Here is a 23993-nt window from a genome sequence, read left to right as displayed (position 1 = left end):
CTGGAATTCTTGCCTCCCTGCCCTAGTTGTAGGATATCTGGAATCACAAGAGACTAGTGTAAAGTTCTTAAAGTTCTGTGTGTGTGTATCATCAGGCAGTTTACTTTGTTAAACCAAATATGCATTTCTGAGTGTCCAGGGTCACATGACTATTAATGGCTTTCCTGTTGTGTGAAATGTGTTTCTCTCAGACAGGGGACAGAATGGCCTTGGGTGTGGGGAAGAGTGTTCCTCTCCTGACCAAGATGACCTGGGGGTTGCCCTCAGCCTTCCTGAGCAGGGTAGCATGAAAACTGTAACCACCCTCTTCCTGACTCCGTAGCTGCCTTCCCTGTCACTGCAAATGCAGCCCATTTCTGGGCCTGCCTGCCCATTGTTTCCCTAAAAACATGGAGACAGATCGAGGGGAAAAAGTAACCAGCACCAGTTAGAATTTGACAAAGGCAGTAAACTCCACAGACAGATGGCACTAGGTATACATCGGGCACCCACAGAACCTCCCATCACAACACTCCTGGCCTGAGAAGATTCAGAAAAATGACAATCCTACTTTACTGTTGCAGAAGAAGACTGGACTTGCCTGCCATGAACCCAGTATCCCAGAAGTGACTCTAACAGTCAGTTGCTGAGCAAATGTTTTAGCTACAGGGACACAACAAGCTTCCAGGGCCCTCTGTAACTGCCCAGCTGACCAGCACCAAATAGACCTGCCTGGACCCTACTGTTTGCCTCTACTGCAAGAACTGGACTTCAGGTGAAAATCTAGAAGTTTTGGGTTCTTCACGTCAGAAACACCCGCCAGCATCTCCCACCAGCATGAAGGTCCATCGGCGTACAGCTCTTTGCATCACCAGAAACCATGTGCATCTCCATGCAGCTCTCACCAACATAAAGTTCCAACTGAGACTCCTTGCGTGGGAATAGAATTTTTGACTTTTTCTCTAGATGTAGTACTAATTGCAAGTTTTTCCTCCTCCACCTATTGTGTGTTCAATGTACTGCCCTAAGTGGCAAGGCTATGCCCAAATTTGAGTTCTGTGCTTACTGTGTAACTAGAACTAAGCTGTCCTTGGTCGATTGGTCCATATGTAAAGTGAAACTGGTCCTGAGTTGCTTGTGTACAGGTTCAGGGAGAACCTGGCTTGGCAGTTGAGACTGGACTGTTTTCAAATGAGGTGCAGAGACAAGAATGATTTGCATTTGGTTGGGTACAAGGTGAGGTGGCTTCGTTGTCAAAAGAACAATGGATTTAACCCAGATCTCTTGACGGGGGGTCAATTTTTGATTTATTCGGCATTCCGTCCATCATTTCTTGCTCTAAAGCTGTTCACCCTAAGTGTAATGGGTTTGAATAGATGTGAGCCTCATACTCGCTGTGCCACTGGAATCAAGCTTGCCTGGCTGATATGGGGTAATACCACAAAACCGGTCCCAGGATGCTTGCTTCTGGTCCAGGGTAGTTCTTCCAGATGAATCATTTTTCCATCACTGACGACAATCTGTCCAGTTTCAAATCTCCATCCGATTTTACCCCAGGACTAGACTCTGTGGAAACGGAAGTAGAAATGTTCGAAAAAGCTGCGAACTCTAAAATAGAAAAAGCTAATTTGTACCTAAACCTTCATTTAACATTAACAGAGAAGAGAACACAGCTCTCGAGACACTTAAAAACAACATCAAACCATGTGTGACAAAGGGAGTGGTACAGTGATCTTTGATACTGCAACATATGGAGATAAAATGAAAGATCTACTTAGTTCTCAAATCACTATAAAAAAATCATATCTAATCCTGAACCAAGCCTCAAATGTAGAACCTTGAGAATTATCGAGGCGGCAGTAGAAAGAGGTGACATTTGTCAAAGAGAAGACGAGTTCCTCACCCCGTGTTATACACGCATACCCATTATCTACAGGGTTCTCAAGACGCACAAAGATGAACTCAATCCGCCCCTAAGACTGATTGTCTCCATGATCGGCGCGGCGACGGAACCACTATCTAAATATGTGGACCTTTTTTGCAACCTCTTGTGTTGAGACTTCCCTCATATGTTAAGGACACCAGCAATTTTATTTCTAAAATTGAGGGCCTCTCATACAATCATGACAGAGAAATGTTGGTGATGATGGACCTAGAGTCCTTAAATACCAACATTCCACAACAGGAGGTCCTTAATTTCCTCAGGGAGATTATTCAGGCCGAGGATACCTGCACCAATTCTACCTTCATTTTTCAATGCTTGAAAATTGTTCTCAGACAGAACTTCTTTCTATTCGATGGATGTTTTTACCAGCAAGTCAAGGGAGTCAGCATGGGGGCAGCATGCGCCCCTAATGTGGCATGTTTATACATGGGACAATTTGAGCAAATTAATATCTAAAATCAATTGGGCCCATTCAGTGAGAAGATCAGCAACTGGGCACGCTTCATAGATTATATTTTTATAATCTGGAATGGTGACCAGGAAACACTGGATGAATTTATCTTGTGGATTAATGTGGCTGATCCCAGTTTAAAACTTACTGCTCACACTAGTAACAACAAGCTGATATTTCTCGATGTGTGGATAGAACAGTCTGATTTGCAGTTCACGGTATCATTATGTACTAATCCCACAGCTAGAAACACCCTCTTGCCCTATAGTAGCTTTCATCCTAGATGCCAGAGGGACAGCATTCGGTTCAGTCAATGTTTGCGTTTACGCAGAAATTGTACTTCTATTAGGAACTACATGAAAAAGGCTAAGGTTTTGAAAGAAAAGCTTATTAAGAGGGGATACCAGAATAGGCTTATCAAAGATGCCATCAAGAGGGCAAGATACTACAACCGTAAGACCATGTTCCAACCCAGAAACAAGGAAAAGACAGACTGGAATGGTCTGTGTTACTAAACATTCTAATTTTGATCACAAAATTCGTCAGACGATTCATTCTCAGTGGCATATTCTCAACCTGGGCCATTCCGGTGAACTAGTACACAAGCCCCTTTTTGCGTTTAAAAGAAATAAAAACCTCAGAAACATCTTTGTGTGAGCAAAAGGTCTTGGGAAGACCAACCCTCTGCAAAAATCGATCATGGGAAACAGACCCATCAACGGCAATCACACTTGTGGAACATACCAAGCCTGATCTAGTGCTATTGTCAATGATCACATTAGTGTCAATAAATTACAAACTTCGTTCATTTAATATCATCTCTGTCATCTTGTGCCTGTGCCATTTGGCATATGTGGGCGAGACCGGAAGAGAGTGCAGAATACCTATTGGTGAACATAAATCCAATATTAGATTATCTAAACGCTCGGCACCTTTGGTGAACCATTGGGTTTCAAGACAACACACCGAAAAGGGCCTCAAATGGTCCATACTAGAAAAAGTACACATCTAAATGGGCACAGATCCTAATATTACACACAGAATACGAGAAGTGTTTTGGATATATACCCTGAACACTACAGAGCAGGGACTTATGAGAGTCTCCCCTGGAAAAATGCGATTACTTGAATCCCGGTGCCCCTTTCTTCCTTTCCTCATAATGCGCCCACCGCACCTTTTTTGGTGTCTTTATCTGAAATTATGTACTTTTTATTAGATCGATTTCATGTATTTTTCTGTTTTCTATCCATTATTTGGACATTGAATACATTATTATGCTCTCGTTATAGCTTCCAACCATTTATTTAGTTGTTCGTCTTTTTTCCAGTCAGTCATGTTGCACTTGACTGTGTATCACTAATCATTGGTTCCCTTTGTAGCCGATTTACTTTGTTATTATGACGGACAGCCTATTTCAGCCATTTCATGCTAGCGTCAGCATGTCTCTTCTGTGACGCCATACGTGCTGGCTGCATTTCCTTTGCTTCTTTAAACAATCCTTGCAGTAATGGCCATAACTTATTCCCGGTCTTCAGGCGATCATCTGCAGGCAAAGAACCAATCGACCCGATGAAAACCTTTTCGCCGTTATCCCCACATTCTAAACCGGTGAGTTTTTCCAGCTCTGGAGATGGAGGTTTTCATTGTCCATGCGGGTCATTCAGTGAAATGTAGAGACATATTTTCCTTTTGTTCTTCCAGGCACTGCAAATATTTTTATCCGCCGACGCCCTCTGCCGCGGGTCTTGTTTGGGAGCCACCATTGTTTTACAGGGAGGTGAGTTAGGAATTAGATCATATGCTCATTAGCTGACCGTCGTTTTTGTAGACCTTGAAGTGTAGCAATTTTATGTTTTCGCCTATTTCTGTTTACCAGCCCCTTTTTTCACTACGCGAACACCGCCCTCTGAGTCAATTTGGACCACGGAGCTATGGGCTTTGTTTGAGCTCTGTCTGCAGTCTCATGCCAGGCCAGCAGCTTCACCAGCACCAGAGCCGCCAATCCGCCCACCAGGACAAGACCCAACCACCTCTGTTACATACTCCCAAACACCCGCTCCGCACGCAAACATGCAGTCGACCTCTGGAGCCTGCTCGACACATCCTCCCCAGACGTCGCTTTCCTGACTGAGACCTTCTTTGAATGACTCCTTGGCACCCAACATCGCCATAGCCATCCCGGATGTCTACAAATCACCTGTAGAGACTGCACCAATAGAGTTGGAGGAGGAATTGCCATTGTCCACAAGTCCACCCTCAAGGTCTCTACCAACTCCGATGACACCATCATTACTGCCGAACAACTGCACTTCCAGATCCACACTGATCCCAACACCACCCTTGGAGGAACTCTGATCTACAGACCACCCGGACCCTGACCACAGTTCAGCGACTCCATTGCCGACTTCGTCAGCACACACGCCCTCACCTCCACGGACTACATCCTCCTAGGAGACCTGAATTTCAACCTCAAAAACGACGACACCAACTCCACCACCCTGATCGACAACCTCGTCAACCTCAGACTCAGACAGCTCGTGACAACGCCCACCCACTCGGCCAGCCACACGCTGGATCCCATCTTCTCTGCAAGCTGCCACGCCTCCTTCAGCCACACCTCCGAACTCCACTGGACCGATCATCGCTGTATGCACTTCACCTTCCGGAAACCAACCATGCACAACCGCACCGAACAGATCGCCTGCCGCTGCTGGAGCAAAGTCACCTCAGACCAGCTAACCACCACCCTCGCCCGGAGCCCACCCGCCGACTCCACCGACCCTGACGCCACCACCAGCAACCTCAGACGCTGGATCAACGATTGCACCAACACCCTCACCCTGGTCAAGAACCCCTCAAACAGAAGTACCAACAGGAACGCCAGCTGGTTCATCGCGGACCTCCAGGCCTCCAAACAAAACTGCAGAAAATTGGAAAAGAAATGGCATCACAATCAGACACCAGAGAACCAAGCAGCCCACAAGAACACCATGCGCCAACATCATCACCTCATCAGATCCGCCAAAAAGACGTCCCTCAAGGACCACCTCGACAACAACGCACACAACAGCAAAGAGCTCTTCAACATTGTGAAGGAACTCTCCAACCATAGCTCTAACACCAACGACATCCCACCATTGCAAGACCTGTGCAACTCCCTTGCCTCCTTCTTCCACCTCAAGATTGGAGACATCCACAACAGCTTCGACAACCAGACCACCACGGCAGCCAATGATACCTTGGACCCCACGGCCACCACCCACAGCGACCCCCTGCTCACATGGACTAACATCAACGATGACGACACCATCAAAATCATGAGCACCATCCACTCCGGCTCCCTGTCAGACCCATGCCCTCACCACATCTTCAACAAAGCCAGCTCCACCATCGCACCCCACCTCCGCAAGGCCATCAACATCTCCTTCGAGACAGCAACCTTCCCGGAGAGCTGGAAGTACGCCGAGATCAACACCTTGCTCAAGAAACCCAAGGCAGACCCGAGGGACCTCAAGAACTTCCGGCCCATCTCCCTGTTCCCGTTCCCGGTGAAGGTCATCGAGAAGACCGTCAACAAACAGCTGACCCCCTACCTCGGGGAGAACAACATCCTGGACCCGTCCCAGTCCGGGTTCCGCAGAAACTCCAGCACAGAAACAGCCTCATCGCCGCCAATGATGACATCAGGGCCATGCTGGACAACAGCAAGACCGCGGCCCTCATCCTCCTGGAACTCTCAGCTACTTTCGACACGGTCTGCCACTTCACCCTATGCACTCACCTCCACGACGCAGGAATCCGCGACAAAGCACTGGGCTGGACCTCATCCTTCCTCTCCGAAGCGTCTGCCTCCCCCTTCTGATCCGAAGCCTCCAAGATCATCTGTGGTGTACCCCAAGGATCATCCCTCAGCCCGACCCTGTTCAACATCTACATGGCCCCGCTCGCCCGCATCGCCAGACTGCACGACCTCAACATAATCTCCTACGCCGATGACACACAGCTGATCCTCTCCCTCAGCAAAGACCCTAGCACAGCCAAAACCAACCTCCACAAAGGAATGAAAGCCGTCGCCGAATGGATAAAGAACAGCCATCTGAAATTGAACTCGGACAAGACGGAGGTCCTCATTCTCGGCTCCACCCCCTCAACCTGGGATGACTCCTGGTGGCTGACTGCCCTGGGTGCAGCACCGACACCCACCGACCATGCACACAACCTAGAGTTCATCCTCGACTCAACACTCTCCATGACCAAACAAGTCAACGCCATCTCATCCTCCTATTTAAACACCCTCTGCATACTCTGAAAGATCTACAGGTGGATCCCCACCGACACAAGAAGAACGGTCACACAGTCCCTTGTCATGCTGGTCTACAGAAACGTCCTTTACGTGGGAGCCCCGGCCAAACTGCTGAAACAACTGCATACAGAAGGCCTCCGCAAGCCTGATCCTTGAAATCCCTCGCCACATCACACCCCAACTGAGAGACCTTCACTAGCTTCCCGTCAACAAGAGGATCACCTTCAAGCTTCTCATACACGCACACAAGGCACTTCACAACACCGGACAAACATACCTCAACAAACGACTCACCTTCTACACCCCAAACCGCAAGCTCTGCTCTGCCGACCTTGCCCTCGGCACCGTCTCCCACATTCGAAGAACGACCACCGGTGGCAGATCATTCTCCTATGCTGCCAAGTCCTAAAACGCCCTCCCCATCCTCCTACTGCAGACCAAATACCTTCTGACCTTCAGGAGGCTACTCAAGACCTGGCTGTTCGAGCAGTAGCAGCACCCTCCCCCCCCCCCCCCCCCCCATAGCGCCATGAGACCATTAAGGGGGAATAGCACTCTCTATAAATGCCTTGATTGATTGATTGATTGAAATGTATCGGAGCATGCACAGCTGTACTGGACTCTTGTGATCTTCGGATCCAACTGCCTGGCTGATTTGAACTCCATTGTAAAATCTATTGTGGCACCGCTGCTCCATAAAGAGCGGTAAGTGTCATGTCTTATATCTTTTGAGATTATTTTCTATCTCACACACTACATTGTTAGTTGGACAGACGGTCTATTTTTTCATTTATTTACAGGTTCATTGTTTAGGCCTCACCCGGGACATGTTCCCTCATTTACCTTTCTCTATCATCGTCATCTGCCCTTGCTGTATGTTCTACTTTGTGGAAGCCCAGGTACCATATTTGCATGCTGGTATATTCTTTGTCTTCTGCAATTTACACTTCTTGTTTTTTTAATCCTTTCTATGAACAGATGTGTTTTACTGTGGTTTACTATATTCCAGAAAGGGTTAAAGAATATAGCCTTGTGATCACACGTGCTTCATTCTCTTTTTTGCTTTTTGCTTTCCTATGCACTTTGGGTGTTTTGAGTGCATTTTATGGATGATCACTGATGGTTATCGACGGGGTACGTCTGTGTATATTCTTGTTGCTCAGAACCCAGAATGATGGGACTATCTATTGTCACTTTTTTTTCACTCCTTGTTGCTTTTTTCAGTGCACCAAGTTCTCATTTCATTATGAAATAATTTTGTATCCTGTTCTGAATCTGTGCCATGTGACTGTAATTTGCTTGGACCACCTAGACCGATATACTTATCCATTTTACGTCTAGCCAAGACTGTATTTGAAATGCTTTTGGACCACCAACTCTTTTTTCATATTTCAAGCACGTCCCCTGATTAGTGTCTTGTCATTACTTGCGCCCTGAGGATGGTGAGACCCAATTTGGGGTTGAACACCAAAACGTGCGTCAGTGCTCAAATATACTGATGGACCCCTTCCACTTTTAAACAATATTTTCTCTCTTCTCCATCTCTTCTGAGATTTATTTTCACAATATTGATCCTAAATATATGGGGAACTGGATGGTTTATATTGTGGACATCATATTCACGGTCTATTTTGTATTTTTTGTTTTTCATTGAAGAAATTCTGAATCATTATATGCAACAAATATTGATGTCACTTATGTCTATGAAGGTTCTGGTCCACCTGTCGATCTTTTTCAATTATTGATTTTGTATTAATGGATCCTTGAGTTCCAGGATGAATGAGTATGTATGGGTATGTAACTGGATGTCTGGATGATTGAGTGAGTGTGGTGTGGGATGTGCCTCAATTTGATTATGTTTTCACCTATTTAAAGTTCTCATTCATGATTTTACAAATAAATAAAATAATTTTGATATGATTTTATCTGTCTATTTTGGTGTGTCCATGTCACTTGGCCAGATATTCAGAATTTTTGCAGTATAGTGACGTTATGCACATAACTAATTAAAACAGGTAGAGAATTTCTCTTTTTGAGCATCTTGTTGATTTCCCCTGTTTTCCTCAACCGTTATCCTTTATTCAGGGTCCCCTTCTTTTTAGTGGTTGTTCTGTCCCAGCCTTAAGCTGTGGGGATGGTACATTCCGGTTACCTCCTTAGGAATGGTGCACATTTCCTTTTATTTTCTTCATTCTTTTTTATCTTGATTCTTTCTTTCTTATTTGTGTTTGCATGCATGCTGTCTTTAGTCAATTGGATTTATAAACGTTCAAGTGAGGTTAATAGAGCCTTGAATGTATCTGGTCCAGGGTAAATCTGGCTTGGAATGTGGGCTGGACTGTTCCCCTGAGGAGCAGGGTGAAGACTAATGTGCGTATGGCCGGGTCCAAACTGGGGTGGCACAGTGAGCAAAAGAAAATTGATTTACTCAGATCTCTTCACTGGGTGTGAATGTTTGATTTGTTAGGCATTCCATGAATAATTAGTTGTTGCAGCACTTTTCGCCCTAAGTGGGCTGAGTATGCCCAGATGTGGCTCCCTTGCTTGCTGTGCCACTGGATTCAAGCTAGCCTGGCTGAGGAGGGGTAATACCCTGAAACCGGTCCCAGAATGCTTGTTTCTGGTCCAGATTGACCTTGGCTTGGCAGTTTAGGCTGGACTGCTGCCATGAGGAGCGGGGTCAAAACTAATTTGCATATTGCTGAGTCCAAGCTGGGGTAGTGTAGTGACCAAAAGAACAATGAATTCAACCCAGATCTCTTCACTGGGGTAAATGTTTGATTTTTTGGCTTTCTGTCCATCTTTTGTTGCTACAGCACTTTTTGCCCTAAGTGAAATAGGTATGCACATATGTAGGTCCCGTGCTCTCTGTGCCACTGGATTCAAGCTAACCTGGCTGATGAGAGGTAAAACCACGAAATTGGCTCTAAGATGTTTGCCTCCAGTTCAGGGTGGATCTGGTTTGGCGGTTCGGCCTGGACTGTTTCCATGAAGAGACTGATTTGCATATGGCTGGGTCCAAATTGGGGTGCCATTGTGAGCAAATGAACAATGGATTTAAACAAGATCTCCTGACTGTGGGTGAATATTTGATGTATTTGTCTTTCCGTCCATCATTTGTTGCTGCAGCACTATATCGCTCTCATGACATACTCCCTACCTGTTTCAAATATAAAGCAGTCACCACTTCTACTTATTGACAATCTATTGTCTCTTGCCTACCATCACAGAATATCTGAACTCACATTTTTCCTTGGTACTAGAATGCTTGCTCTTCAATCTGGAAATGAGCTACCTAAAAACCAACAGCTTTTTCATCTACTTCTAATCAGGTGTCTGTGAATTATACTCCAGGGAAAGAGCATACTCAAGTGAAAGAGCACTCTAAAACACATTTAACTTCATTACAGCTGTGAAATCTCTGCAACTGAGGTTCTAGAATTTTGCCTTTCACTCTTACTGACTCCATCCTTTTTCCCCTATTCAGCCTGTTTATGTTTTGCAGGCTGGACAGAGCCACCACTATCTTGCAACACCTTCCCCAACTACTCTTAGCCATTTTAGACAAGTATATACATTTTTCTACCTGGGCTTTGTGGAGGTTACTTGGAAAAAAAACACATTAGTTTATTTTCACCCAGCCAGATTGCTCACTGATAAGGAGAGACACATGCAAACTGCTAATGCTCATATTCAAATCAGTAAATGGCCTTGTCCCTAACTAATTATGTGATACTGTTAGTTACACATCTACTCAGAACTTGAGACCCATTAGTCACACTTTTTTTGTAACATGCTGCCTCCATTTTCTGAACTTTCAGTCTATTAGGCGCCCAACTCTAGAACTCACTTCCACCCAATGCTCATGAAACTCACTCCTTCCATAACTTCCAATTCACACAAAAATGCGATCTACTAGAACTGGCAACGCCAAATGATAAAGGCCCCATTCACAAATAAGCCGGGAAGATACAGACATAGATCTCGACCTCTGCCTGAATGTATTTTGTTTGGGATTCACCAACATTTCCAGGACTACTCCCAGAATTCTCACTGCTCGGAAGCTAAATGACTTTTCCTATTTGGGCTTTCATTTCAGCTGCGCAGAGCTTTCCATACAGTTCGGGTAGGATCCCCTGTGCAAAAGCCATTCCTCCACACCTCCTCCTTAGCATTCTTTAAAACCTTTCAGAGCCCATCCGTTCCTCTAGTAATGTCAGACTGATGTGAGGCAAAACTGATGATGAAACATGCCACCTAGGTGGGTGAGTCAGAGTTTGCCTCCATTGTTTAATAAACATGCACACCATATCTCTCTGGGAACTCTCCGGTTAACCCCTGGGGCCTCATTTATGAAAAGTGACGCATCGCTGCATGAAAACAGCGATGCGTCACTTTTCACTGCGCTCTCCCTGTGACATGATTGATGCGTCATATTTATAATATGACGCATCATGTCGCAAGGAGTTACAGATACGTCAGTATTTCTGACGCATCTGTAGGCGCAAAAGTGATGCATTGCTGGAGTGTGTCACAAAAGTGACGCACCTCCAGCAATGCTTCCTTTCACATGGGAAAAGCCCCATGTGAAAGGGCTTGCGTCAGTCTTACGCCTGCTGTGAGGCAGGCGCAAGATTTTGACGCAACAGCGTCCTAAAAGCGACGCAGTGAAATCTCCTAGATTTCACTGCGTCACTATTACGAGGCTTTTTGCGGGTGAACGCCTCCTCTGCATACATTATACCTGACGCAGGTATAATGTAGCGCAGGGGTTTACAAAGTGACGCATCTAAGCTTGGATGCGTCACTTTGTAAATAGTGCGCATCAGGAAGCATGTTTTACGCCGCCGATGCGTCACAAAAAGTGACGCGTCGGAAGCGCAAAACTCACACAAGGCCTCATAAATGAGGCCCCTAGTTCCTCCATAGTCACCTTTGTGTCCAGATTGACAATTTTTTTGCTTTAGGGAGAACACCATCTCCAGACTGCCCACCTCTTTTATTACCCTTTATGATAATTGGTGATTTTTCCACAGTCACTATTTGCAGCATTGCTTAAGGTTGGGATTTTAAAATGTTTGAAAACCCAAGTCAACCTTAGAGGTGCAAGCAGAAATGTGTGATCACTCAGTCACAATCCTGACTCCCATAAACACCACTGGCAGGAGCTAAAATAATAGTAGTATGGCTGGTTATGCTGGTGTTCTTACATGAGCCCATCATTAACAAGCATTGGCAATGTCAACAGGTCAGGCCAGGTCAGGCTTTAACCCGTTGACCACGGCCCAAATTCCGCTCTGGTGCGGGCATATGAATGAGTGAGCGAGTTTCGGACGCCCCCCAGCCTTCCTCCGCACACGCCCACTGTCACGTCGGATGGTCAGGGGCCGTCCGACAGACACAACAAGTTAAAGGAATGTTGCTTTGTAATGTGAACAACTGCACAGAAATAGCATAGGGAGGCATCTGTGTGGAAGTAAAGAACTGCAGAATAATATTGTTGTGGGTTAAAAGGTCAGCTGACAGTTGAAATGTCAAACTAGACCTAAAAATCCATGTTGGTAAATGACTGTTCTTCTCCCATCTGTGCTGCTGACAAATAAAAACACCATAAATGATCTAGTTATCTAAAACACTTTAATAATTTTACAGTGACATGTGTTTGCCCCCAAAAGTTCACGCTTGGGCAGCTGGATAAATTAACAAAATGATCACTGCTGTGTGGAGGGCAACACTTTCTTAGAGGAAGTACATACCTTTTTCCTAATCAAAACGTATACCCATGGTTCCTAACATGTGGGTAGAGCCAAAGCCCTCATCCCGGTGATTCTCCCATAATTGTCTGGTAATAGCTATTCTGCAAGCCAGACCATAAAAATGATGAAAACCCACACTAGCTTTTAGGTAGTTGCACATCTTTAGAAAATAGTTATTCTCATGTCAAAATCAGCAATTATTTCTAGGGACAGGGCATTAAGGGACAAAATAGTGAGGGAATATGTTTCTCCACAGAGAAAACGTGTTCCTCATCTCAAAGAAAAAAGAAAGAACAGCAGGCACAAAAACACTATTTGTGTCATGTTCTACCTGCAAAAATGTCCATTTATTACAATTCTGCCCGAGAAATACATTTGAGAGTTCGTGGTTATCTAAGACAGTACTCAGCTCTCCAGGAGTACTTTTAACAGGCTTACTGAATATCTAATAGGCAAAAATTAGCAAGGTGCAAACCTAAGGTTTTTTTGAATTGGCCATCAGGAGTAGATGGCATTCTACAATCTGTGACAACTCCACTGCTTTCTCACGTAGCTCATTTCCTTAGTCCTCTGTATGTATATTTCTGCTTATCTTTTCTCTCAGTCATTATTTTCATTTTATCTTTAAGGATTCCAGCTGTATCAAGAAAGCATGAAACACCCCGAGCGACTGCAAGCAGCATTTAACGCCTAAGAAATGCCTAAGAAATCAATGATGAACAAATTAATAGATAATCTGCTACACACTTACTGGGAAGATTAAGAGACTCCAGATGCTGGCACAACGTCCTATATTCTGTATTCTTCAGTGCATGTTTATAACTTGTATGTAAAGATGATGTGATTATTTCTGCCCCAATATAATGCTTGTGATTTTCCAAACTATAACTCTTTTCCATACAAAATAAATAATGATCGATAGATAATAAACTTGGTACTTTCCCTCAACAGTTTTCTGTTCTCGACAAATCTGGGTTGTTAGTCCAACTGAACAGCACATGTCTGTTTCTGCTGTCAGGAATGCATCTGCATCTTTTATAGAGGCATCCAGTTAAGAGAGAGTTCCCTTAACCCAGTTCTGCATCACTAGGAGTCACCAACAGTAAGACATCTAGAATGTTTTGTCATTTGAGGAGGTCTCATAGGATGTTACAACATATTATAATATATATTATGAAATCATTCACTTGGTGGACCATTCTAAAGTAAACTGTGGACTTTTCAGCTGTCACATCTCTTCATTTTTCAACGCCCTCTTAAATGCATTCGAGGTACAAGTTTGAGCGATGTGGATCTCCTCGTCCATAAATTAACACCATTGAGCCCCACTCTCTTCAACCTGTATATGCGTCCACTGGCAGACATTGTATCATCATTTGGACTCTCACACTTTGTCTGGGTTCACCACCCCACTGCAGATTGTTTATGCCTGGACAAATCTTTGTCCATGGAAGCCCAGACAACACATCCCTTATCCAGCTGCCGTGGAATTCTCAGAATGCTCCTTTTAATCCTGCACTTGCTCAATGAATCTCCATAATGCTTGTGGTCCAGGCATGTATCCTTTCCTCCCTGGACTATGGAAACTCATCTTGAGCTCAAAAGTCTATTACTCTGAAGCTTCAAATAGTACATAATTCTCAAGCCTGGACTCTGCTAAATATCCCCAGACACAACTCAGCCTTGTCATCCCTCCACTGGGTCTCAGTTGCTCAGAGGATACAATGTAAAGCTTTCTGCATAGTGCACAGTGCCCTTTCAGACAGCAGTCTCCCTATTTCTCAACTTCTGATTCCTCTCTACATTCCTGGTAGAAATCATTGATCCTCCATTGCCCAAAAGGCAGTGGTCCCCACGATCAGAGAGGCAAGAAGCGGGGCAGTCCTATGGCTACAATGAGGCCAAAGTATGAAAACGCACTCCCCCCGACATTATAGGCAGCGGACAATGAATTATCTTTTCAGAAACTTCTAAAAACATGTCTATTTGAGAACATACTCCTCTAGCACACTCTGGTTTAGACTGTTTTGCACTAATAGCACTGGGATGGCCATGGGAAGCTAAGTGTTCTACAAATGCCGCATAGAATAGAATAGAACGCCTCCATGGACCCATCTACCTTCATTAACAAGTGATCAATCTCCTCCATTTTCTGCTTTTCCTACTTATCTCCTTGCTATGTAGAAGTAGGAAAATGCTGTAAATCAAAGAAGATTTAAATGGAGCCAAGTTTCCTACAGAAAATATTATTTCCATACACTGGTGCGCTCCACATAGTATCTTTAGTTGTAAATATTGTTAAAGATGTGATGTGGTCAAATGACTTTTTAGTTTCTGTGACACAGGCCTTTTGCAGTCCTGACATTATGCTCCTCGTGCCACCCTCTAGTGACCTTGACAAGTCATCCAATCACAAAAAGATATTACAAATATCCTGTGGTTTTTGGGTGCCTCAAGAATATTTTGTTCAAGAGGTTCAATATAGCTCTATAATATTAGTGGACAAAGATGTAGAATTATAGTTGGGTAACATTTAATTATAGGGCTGTTTTTCACAGAGGGGTTCTAAGTGACATCAAATAGATAACAGGTTCAAAGCATGCGTTGTATATGATGTCATTCACAACCTCGAAGTAAAAAACATCCCCACAATTCACCTTTTACGGATGTACGTTGTTACAACGCGTGCTTTTACCACGCATGCTTTTACAACGCGGGTTTTTCAACACAAGTCGTTACAACGACTTGCGTTGGGGGGTGCTGGATAGTGAATAGTTTAATTTACTATTCCAACTCCAGTCCCCGTGGATAGTAGGGAAGGTGTTGGATAGTAAATTAAACTATTACCTATCCTAGAGCGCCCCCCAGCGCAATTGGTTGTAATGACGCGTTGAAAAACCTGCGTTGTAAAGGCACTGCGTGGTAAAAGTTGCGTCGTAAAGGATGTTTCCCCCTTTTACCCATGTATAATTTTATGGTATGTATGGCCCCCAAAATCACCCGCCCCTGCTTCCAAATGCTGTTGAGTGGCAGAGGAGTAACGGGGCAGTCATACTTAACATGGACTCTCTTATTAATCTATTTTATTTATTTATTAATTCATAAGGTTTTATATAGAGCAAACATGACATGTGAAGGTATCAGAGCGCTTCACAAATTCTTGAAAAGAACAAAAACAGAAAAGCAAACAACAGCATAGTCAAGAGAGGTATCAACTGCAGGGCTGGCCTGGCCTTAGCATGCAATGGGTGTTTCCCCGGAGGGCCACCAGGGAGTTGACCGGTTTTAGACCCCTGGGGGGCTGTTTTTGTTACCTGGGGCAGTTTTTTTTAATCGACCCCCTACAACAAAAGCTGCAGAAACTGGCCCTGGCAAACCGCCTAGCAGACCCTCCCCCTTCACCCATGGGCCAGCCAAGCTGTTAGCCAGGGCTGGTTTCGGTTCCCAGTCTGGCCCTGACCAACTGTGTAAGTTCTTGAAGTGCAGATGGACAAGTCGGCAAGACAAAGGATATGTTCGGACAGTCTAGTGATAAACATTATGGTTGTCGATCATGGATCAAATTGTATAACCTATGGCAGGCATTGGTTCATAAGTAGTAGTGTCACTTCTTTTTTGAAAGATGCAGTCTGATTTCAGGTGTTAGGGAATTCCAAATGCGTGGGCAATACCCCAGAGGGCTCTATTCCTAGTTTTCCTTTTATGAAATTTCTGTGGTTTCAGTTAAGCCTGGGCAGTAAATTCCACTCCGATCGTGGAGTTTACGGAGTTCATGTACTCTGTGTTATGCGGAGAAATGTGGAATACCTGAATTCCGTCATTTGGGCGCGAAGCAGAGGTTTTTCTGTTTGTGCGCCTCACTTTTCTGTTGGCTCTCACCTGCAAGCTCTAAGACTCTCAGCCTGTTTGAGAGTGCGTACAAGTCTCACATCGCTAGCGATCTCTTGCTAGACTTAGTGCTCACTCTCACGGCTTACAGCCATGCCAGCATCAATCTAGTATCCTTAGTTCCGATCGCAAATTGAGTGGTAGAGCAGCTTTTCTGCTTGAGAATGCAGCTGAGAGGCATTTGGTGTGGACATTCTTCTAAAACTGGCCATTGGAATTGTTTTTTTTTCCATGGAGCCATTTTTTAAAACTTTTTTCTTCGAACCAGAAGGTAATGCCATGGAGACTCCAAATTCTGGTTCCAGTCCAGCAGGTTCCTCTCAGTGCTTTGTCATTCTCCTGGTCACTTTTCATATGGATTTGAAGTTGGAAGGATCACTTTACTTGTCTGCTGCATATATACCATTGGATTTAAGGATTTTGTTATTGAGATATCACAATAAGTTGAAAAACTGGTGTATAAGGGTGTTGCTTGTTTGATTGGGGGCATGCACCTGGATCTTTTTGTACTTTGTTTGAATTTGTAAAATTTATTGCGGGGTTAGTACTAGGGGCCTAGTTTTTTTTTTACATTGAATTTCTCATCTTTTATGTAGGAAAAATGTAGCACAGTTTACTACATTTTCTCCTTTGTTTATAATACATTTTCATGAGCCCATTTGAGCAGTAAAAAGGAGGGGGCAGCTGAACTTCTAGCCCCAGGCCATTGCTGCCATCACCATCCCGTGCCCAGAGATGCTCATAACCCACGCACGGGCCCCACAGTGCGGGACGCACCCAGACCAAGGGTGGGGCTGTCTGCGCTCTCCCTCTAATGCCTGCAGTCAAAGCTGAATAGGCCCAGGATTCGCATATCTGATGGAGAAATGGAAATCTGCCACAGCTACCCATGGAGGGGAGTTCCCGAATGCATTCAAGCCCTTTCGTTTAACAGCTACTAATGTACTGGACAAAGAAATCCAATCTTCTTGAATGGAGACTATCCATGGGGGATATGTGAGTATCGGATGATCTGACTGAGCCTTTAACTAGCGAGCCCCTGTTTGTAGCTGCACTAGTTACTTTACCCCCAAATCCAGAGTCAACTATAACCCCATCCAAATGCCGGACTCCCCGCACAGCCAATATCTTATTTTTTCCACTGTATGCTCAGAACTTCCCTTAAAGAAGTAAAAAAGAGGGGGGAGACCAACTAAAGATAAAAGTGATGTAACCCAAGACCAAGACCCTATTTTACTTACCTCACCTTTTACGGATTCTTTGATTTTAAAGATTGAACATCAATTTCAGTTTTACTTCAACCATTGATAGATAGATTTTCTAGCATTAAGGCCAAGATAGCGACTTTATGCTCTTCCGGGGGAGTCCACTATCAACACATTCTGGGCTGCCAAATTGGTTGCCCAGGTAACCCAAGTTTAATGAGAGTGGGTACTAACTTCTATTCAGGGGGATTCCATCAGTTACCCCTAATATTCAGACTCAACCTGTTACACAAAGTTCCACCCATCTGGTGCCGAATTCAATCAGTGACATCCACAACAGCACCTCGTTCCAAAGGTCATCTAAGGATATAAATTTATAATCTGCAAGACCAGATCAAAAAACGGTACCAGAAAAAGGGGGCGAAAATGACTACCATATGAAACTTGCACTTCCTCCGGCAGCTTGCCCCTATGTAGTAATATTGGCAAATGTCCCTAAATTACATAGTACCCAAAAAGAGACCACAGACCAATTGATGTCTATTGATATTGTCACACCTTTTACTGGCCAGAAGAGTAGGCTTTGTGGGAGATTTGGAGAAATCTATAGAGGTTTACTGTGTGGTGGTGTATTTTAACTCCCACTAAGTACAGCATTTATTCCAACGGCTTCCACCTGGACAATCGCCATTCACACAAATAGTTGTCTTTCCTCTGGGGTATCTTATAAACCCACAACACTTACCCACGGGGCCAACAACACCTCGCGCCGGGTCTGTCTCCTCCTCCTTACCCAAATTCCATGAACTTCTTTTGGGCCTGCATACCCAAATTTTTTCCTACATATAATCGATTCAATGTTTTAACAGATGTAGAGGGCTGTGATTGACAGAGATGGAAGAAGAGATAGCCCACTCCAGTTCAAAATTCCTCTATACCTGAATCAGCAACTTACATAATCCCAAATCCAATAAACAACCAGACAGAATCTATCACATTTATGATGTGGAATATTGCAGGACTGAGTGGTAAAATGTCTGACCCGGTATGGTTAAATATTGTCACCATGTATGATCTGACTTTTTTTCAGGAAACATGGGAAACTCAACCAATTAATCTAGTTGGTTATCGCTCTTTCCACACCGCTGCTCTCCCATCAAAATCAGGAAGAGCTAGGGGCGAGATTTTAACTCTGCAGAAAAATACTTTGAGACTGGAAGTGTAATATTAAAACATTTCCCCCTTTTATCATTTATTACTTTTAATAGGCCCAAATGATGAGTCAATTCTTCTAGGTAATTTTTATAACAACAATTTCACAGTGGTAGATCAATTGGAGTAAGATATCAATAACCTCTCTAGCACTTTAAAACAGATTCCAAAAATCTTATGGATGGGTCATTTCAATGCACACTGCTGTCTGCTCAGTAAGTCAGTAGCATGTGGCATAATTGACAATGTAGGTGAGCTTTTATTTCATTTCAACCATAATTAGTATGGGGAAGCTCTGAAGAGGTTCCTTGTGATCAATACTTAAGAGAATTGTAACCCTTTTATATCATCAGGTGTGCTGCAAAACACATTTGGCAATCCCAGCCAGGGTACCACAATTGATTCTATATTTGTAGCGGCACACTAACACATTTTTAACATTGAGATCAAGTACTTAAATTGTGGTGACCATGCTGCCATTATTAGTAAGCTGGACTGGGTAGGAATCAATTTAGAACAGCCAAGGCATATAAAACTAGTGATAACAAGGACCAATGGGATAATTTTAAAATGGGCCCTAGCAGACAAAACAGCCCTTGTTTCAAGCGTGGTTGCAGAGAGGAAAAACGATCTTGTAACACCTAGAAATAACCTCTACCCTATACCAGGTAACTAAGGCATTTGAGTCAAAACATCAGGCCCTAGATGGTTTGACCAATCATGTACAAAGACTCTAGCAGCTTCAGTTAAGTTTCTTCACCTTCAATATCAACAAGCCAGTTAAATCAGAATTCAAACTTTAGAAGAAGAAGCCTGGGAACAACTCCATTAGCCGCAACCTCAAAAAATGCCAGGGATTTTTGGAATACTATCAATGCCCATTTCCTCAAATCATCTGCAGCTCCATCACTGGATTTTAATGTAGACGAGGAATACTGGGTCACTTACTTTTCCCTTATATTCGATCCGAATGCTGAGAGGGTAATTTCACAGAATGCATCTATATCCTCCTCTACTAAATCCCTTTTGACCTTTAATCACTTTGAGGTTAGAGAAGCCCTCATGCAGTATTCCAGCAATAAGGCGCCCGGACCAAACTGTACCACTATAGATTTCTTCTTGGCCCAGCCAGCCTTGTAAGGGCATGTATTGACAAATGTTTTCAACACTGTCGTCAAGCTGGGCGCACAAGACTCATGGAAAAAATCTATTTTAATCCCAATCCATAAGAAAGGAGATAAATCTGAGATCAAAAAGTATAGGCATATTTCACTGTTGAACAGCACAGCAAAACTTATGAGTAGGGTTCTATTGAACAAACTTGGGGAATGGGCAGCCAGTAACAAGGTACTGATCCTAGTCCAATATGGCTTCAAAAAGGGAAGGGTAGCCAGGACAAGTGCAAGCTAAATCGGGCAAGCTATATCTGACATGTATGGATTTGTCAGGAGCCTTTGATTGCATGGCACATCAACACCTATGTAAGATAATGGAAGAAAGGGGCATAGACGAGACCATCATCTTTTTTATTAGGCAACTCTATTCCTCGGCCACGGCCAGCATCAGATACGGGAGACGGGGGAATTCGCCAGGAGTTTCCAATCAATAGAGGCGTCCGACAGGGATGCCTACTTGCCCCATTTCTTTTTTCCATATATACTAATGGGATAGAAGCTCCCCTGTCGGATTCAACACCAGAAGTTCCCAAAATAAACAACGTACGCACCCCAATTCTCCTGTATGCTAATGATGCAGTGTTAATCGCACACACAGACCTGGCCTTGCAAAAGTTACTAGATATTTATGTAAAGGACATGCAAAAACTAGACCTGAACACCAATGAGGTCAAGTTCTTTATTTTAATCACTGGTTGAAAGGATAGGAAAGTCCTAAGCTTCCACATATCTGCTAAAATAAATAGGTCAAACTGATACCTTTTCTTACCTAGGTGTAACATTTGATACGCAATTATCATGGTCCAAAATTATTACCACAAGGGGCTTGTTGCTCGAAAGAAGTATCCATGCCCTTGGTTCTTTCATTAAAAAATTGGGTGCTAAACCCATTGACATGGTTAAAAAAGTTTATGCAGCTAAATCATTGTTGGTAGCAGCTTATGTGGGCAGGAATATGGGGCTAATCTAATCCTGTAGTCCTTCAGACCATAGAGGACACTGAGGATCTGGACATTGTGGTCCTGCAGGATGATCAGAAGGACACTTGACTTTTTGACTGAGACATTGTTTTGGACAAAGATTTGATTTTCCCCTTGTAAATAGACTGGTTTCCCTGACGCTCCCTGATGTGTTATATCTTTTTTTCTCCACCCCAATACAAGTTCCCTTCTCCTTCTGCATTAAGATCATCATTTGTTTTCCTTTCTCCCTTCCAAACGGACGGTTATTTTCTGTTCTTACATAAATATATTTGAGGAGAATTCCACTTAGTTTAACTTGTTTGCCTTGATTTTGAATATCTGGTTCCGAATATGGACACATATTTTGTGAGTCATCTGCTATGCACATAATAGCTGTTGCAATGATGGGTTACACTTGTGACTGTCTCACACACACACATATACCTACATCGATATACAGAATTTGATACACAACAGAATATTACTTTTGTAGTTCTTTATTTTTTCTATACACATATTCACGTGGTCAAATTGTCTTGGGCGATCGTGCTTGCGACTTCGCAATTCTGGGGGGATGATCGCTGTGAGGGGTCAGGTTGAGCTTGTCGCCTACGTGTATGTGGGTGTAGTACAGGGTGATCTACATGTGCAGGGGCAGATGGTGTCTGCACATTTGGTGTCTGTGCCTGGACAAGGGTTGGTTGTGCAGGTAGTGGGAGTGACTGTACAGGGGTCGGTGGTGGTTGTGCAGGTAGTGGGAGTGACTGTACAGGGGTTGGTGATGGTTGTGCAGGTGGTGGGAGTGACTTTACAGGGGTTGTTGGTGGTTGTGCAGGTGGTGGGAGTGACTGTACAGGGGTTGGTGGTGCTTGTGGAGGTGGTGGGGGTGCCTGGTCAGGGTGCCGCTGTGGATGTTTACCTTTGCTGTGGTGCTGTGCAGTTGGTGGTATAAGTGTATGGATGTGCTGTCCTGCAGGCAGATATGATGGCTCCCCTACCTGCGTCGACCGTGAATGGAGAATTTGGATCACTTTCAGCATGCCCTCCATCATCTTCATGGCCAATGCATGGTGTCTTGCACTCTCTTCCCTGTGGATGGATATCAGGTCTCTCATATTCCTAGACAAGTCCTGCCAAGTTCTATCCATCCTATCCAAAGCTTGGCTCACCCTCTCCACCACATGAAGGAATTGGACCATGCCCTGCAAGGACCCAGACAAATCTGACAGGGTAGCCCCTATGGCACGAATGTCCTGCCTCACATCTGCCTGCTGTTGGGAAAAGTAATGCTCCCCTTGGCCACTATAGCCAGATGCAGGCCCCCTCTGCAGGTGTCTGCCATGGATGGGATGAGCAGGTCCAACACCAGGGGGGGGGTGGCAGGTAGAAGGCTGTGGGCAGGAGAATGGTGCACAGGGGATACCTGCACCACAACAGGGCTGGTACTTCCCACAGATGGTGGAGAGTATGGCAGGGATACACTGTGTAGGGAAGAGAGGGTAGGGGAACCACCATGTCGGTCCTGGATGTGAGGGCTGTGAAGGAGTGATGTATGTGTTGGGATGCGTGGGAGCGGTGGCTAGTTTGATCAATGCCGAGGACAGGAAATTGTTTGTTTTGGAGGAGGCTGACCAATGTTACTTTCGCGGAGGATGTGATGCTGTGACATCATAATCGTCATCCACGGAGTGGATGGATATGTAGTCATCATCATCATTCACAAAGTCAACGTCCTCAGGAACTTCCTCCTTCTCTTCAGCATGCTGACATAACTGCCTAGAGGATCAGGGGATTATCCCCTCTGATTCCCAGTCGGCCAGCACTGGTCGTATGTCTGTCATCCTCTTCCTCAGCATCATCTGAACACAGAGGTTGCAACTATATTGGTGATTGACCTGGCATTACATGTGGTGCAACACCAGGGTTCCCGGACTCCTCCGCATTACAACGATTTCACCGTTACCATTTAGACTAACAGTTTTTCATTAGTATAATGTTGTCTTTTGACAAGTCAGAAAGGAGTTCATGTGTGAGATATGCAGTAGTCAGGGACATAATGTTGCTCATTTGTGCTTCCCTACCCATGAGGTCACACAGCTCATTTTTGAATGAGAGAACACGGATTTCTTATGTCCATCCTTTGAGTGACCTCTGTTCCCATACTCTATTTCCAACATCATGGTACTACTTAGCTGACAACGGATGGTGTCTTGTACAGCAGACATCCAAACCTCTTATGTCAAACTCTTACCTATACATGTGAACACGGTAAAAGAGGAGACAAGCAGAAAACAATATTTGGTTATGATCACACATTGTGGATAAGCTGAGAAGCTTTGAGGCTTCCTGCCTGCACTGGATTATCGTGTTGTTCTTCAGCCAAGTTATTTTGCAGGTGTAACTGCATGAAGATTCACCTTAGCAGCCCCTACACCCATCTCAAAGGTACATAACTGGAATCAGTGTGTGCCTCAGCCATACCAATTTCATTATGATTTAACCATGTATATTTTGCTAGGGATTTATCCTACCATTGAATTGCAAGCCTGTTGTGTTTTGGTTAGGCCTGGGCGGCAAATTCTGTTCCGCTCGTGGGTAATTTCGCGTTCTGCCGAAAACGGAAAATTGCCCAAAATTCTGCGTTCCGTGACTTCGCGAAATTATTTGCTTGTTTGCGATCACAATATGTGTGTTCGCAAGATATTTCCCCCCGAGCATGCAAACAGCGATTGCGAACAGTAAAAAAGCACCACAAACAAGCAATTATACAACACATACAACATACAGTGGAGGTGAAAGGCCCAATTAATGAGCATTCTGCCAAAATTATTCTAGGGTTGACTTACCTTGGCCCAGCACCGGAACAGTGTGTGGTTCCTGAGCAGATGTCACCTCCATCCTTGTAGCAGAAGTCAGTGTGTGTCTTTGATTCTGGGAGGACCGCATTGTTCCTACAATGATAAGTGTGTTTTCCAACTTTACATTTCTGCAGCCACATGTGATGCACTCAATGACTGGCACAAAGGACGAGCACAAGCAGTTGTGGGCACCACCGTTGCAGAAGTGTGTTATACATAATGTCATGAGTTATCCCACATATCACTTAGAATGGGCCCA

The 23993-nt window shown here is 44.3% G+C and overlaps 1 long non-coding RNA gene across 1 annotated transcript in view; it reads left to right on the top strand.

Moving 5' to 3' along the window:
• The window catches only part of LOC144807913 (uncharacterized), a 70533-nt gene extending 57169 nt beyond the window's left edge, over positions 1-13364 (top strand). Inside the window, exon 3 of the long non-coding RNA XR_013606521.1 lies at positions 13064-13364. This is a non-coding gene — a long non-coding RNA (uncharacterized LOC144807913). The remainder of the gene's footprint in view (positions 1-13063) is intronic.
• The last annotated feature ends 10629 nt before the right edge of the window (positions 13365-23993 follow it).

The sequence above is a fragment of the Lissotriton helveticus genome, chromosome 1_2 (assembly GCF_964261635.1).
Source record: "Lissotriton helveticus chromosome 1_2, aLisHel1.1, whole genome shotgun sequence".
NCBI classification, from domain to species: Eukaryota; Metazoa; Chordata; class Amphibia; order Caudata; family Salamandridae; genus Lissotriton; species Lissotriton helveticus.
The sequence above is the reverse complement of the archived record's forward strand: the minus strand, read 5'-3'. Positions and strand labels throughout refer to the sequence as shown.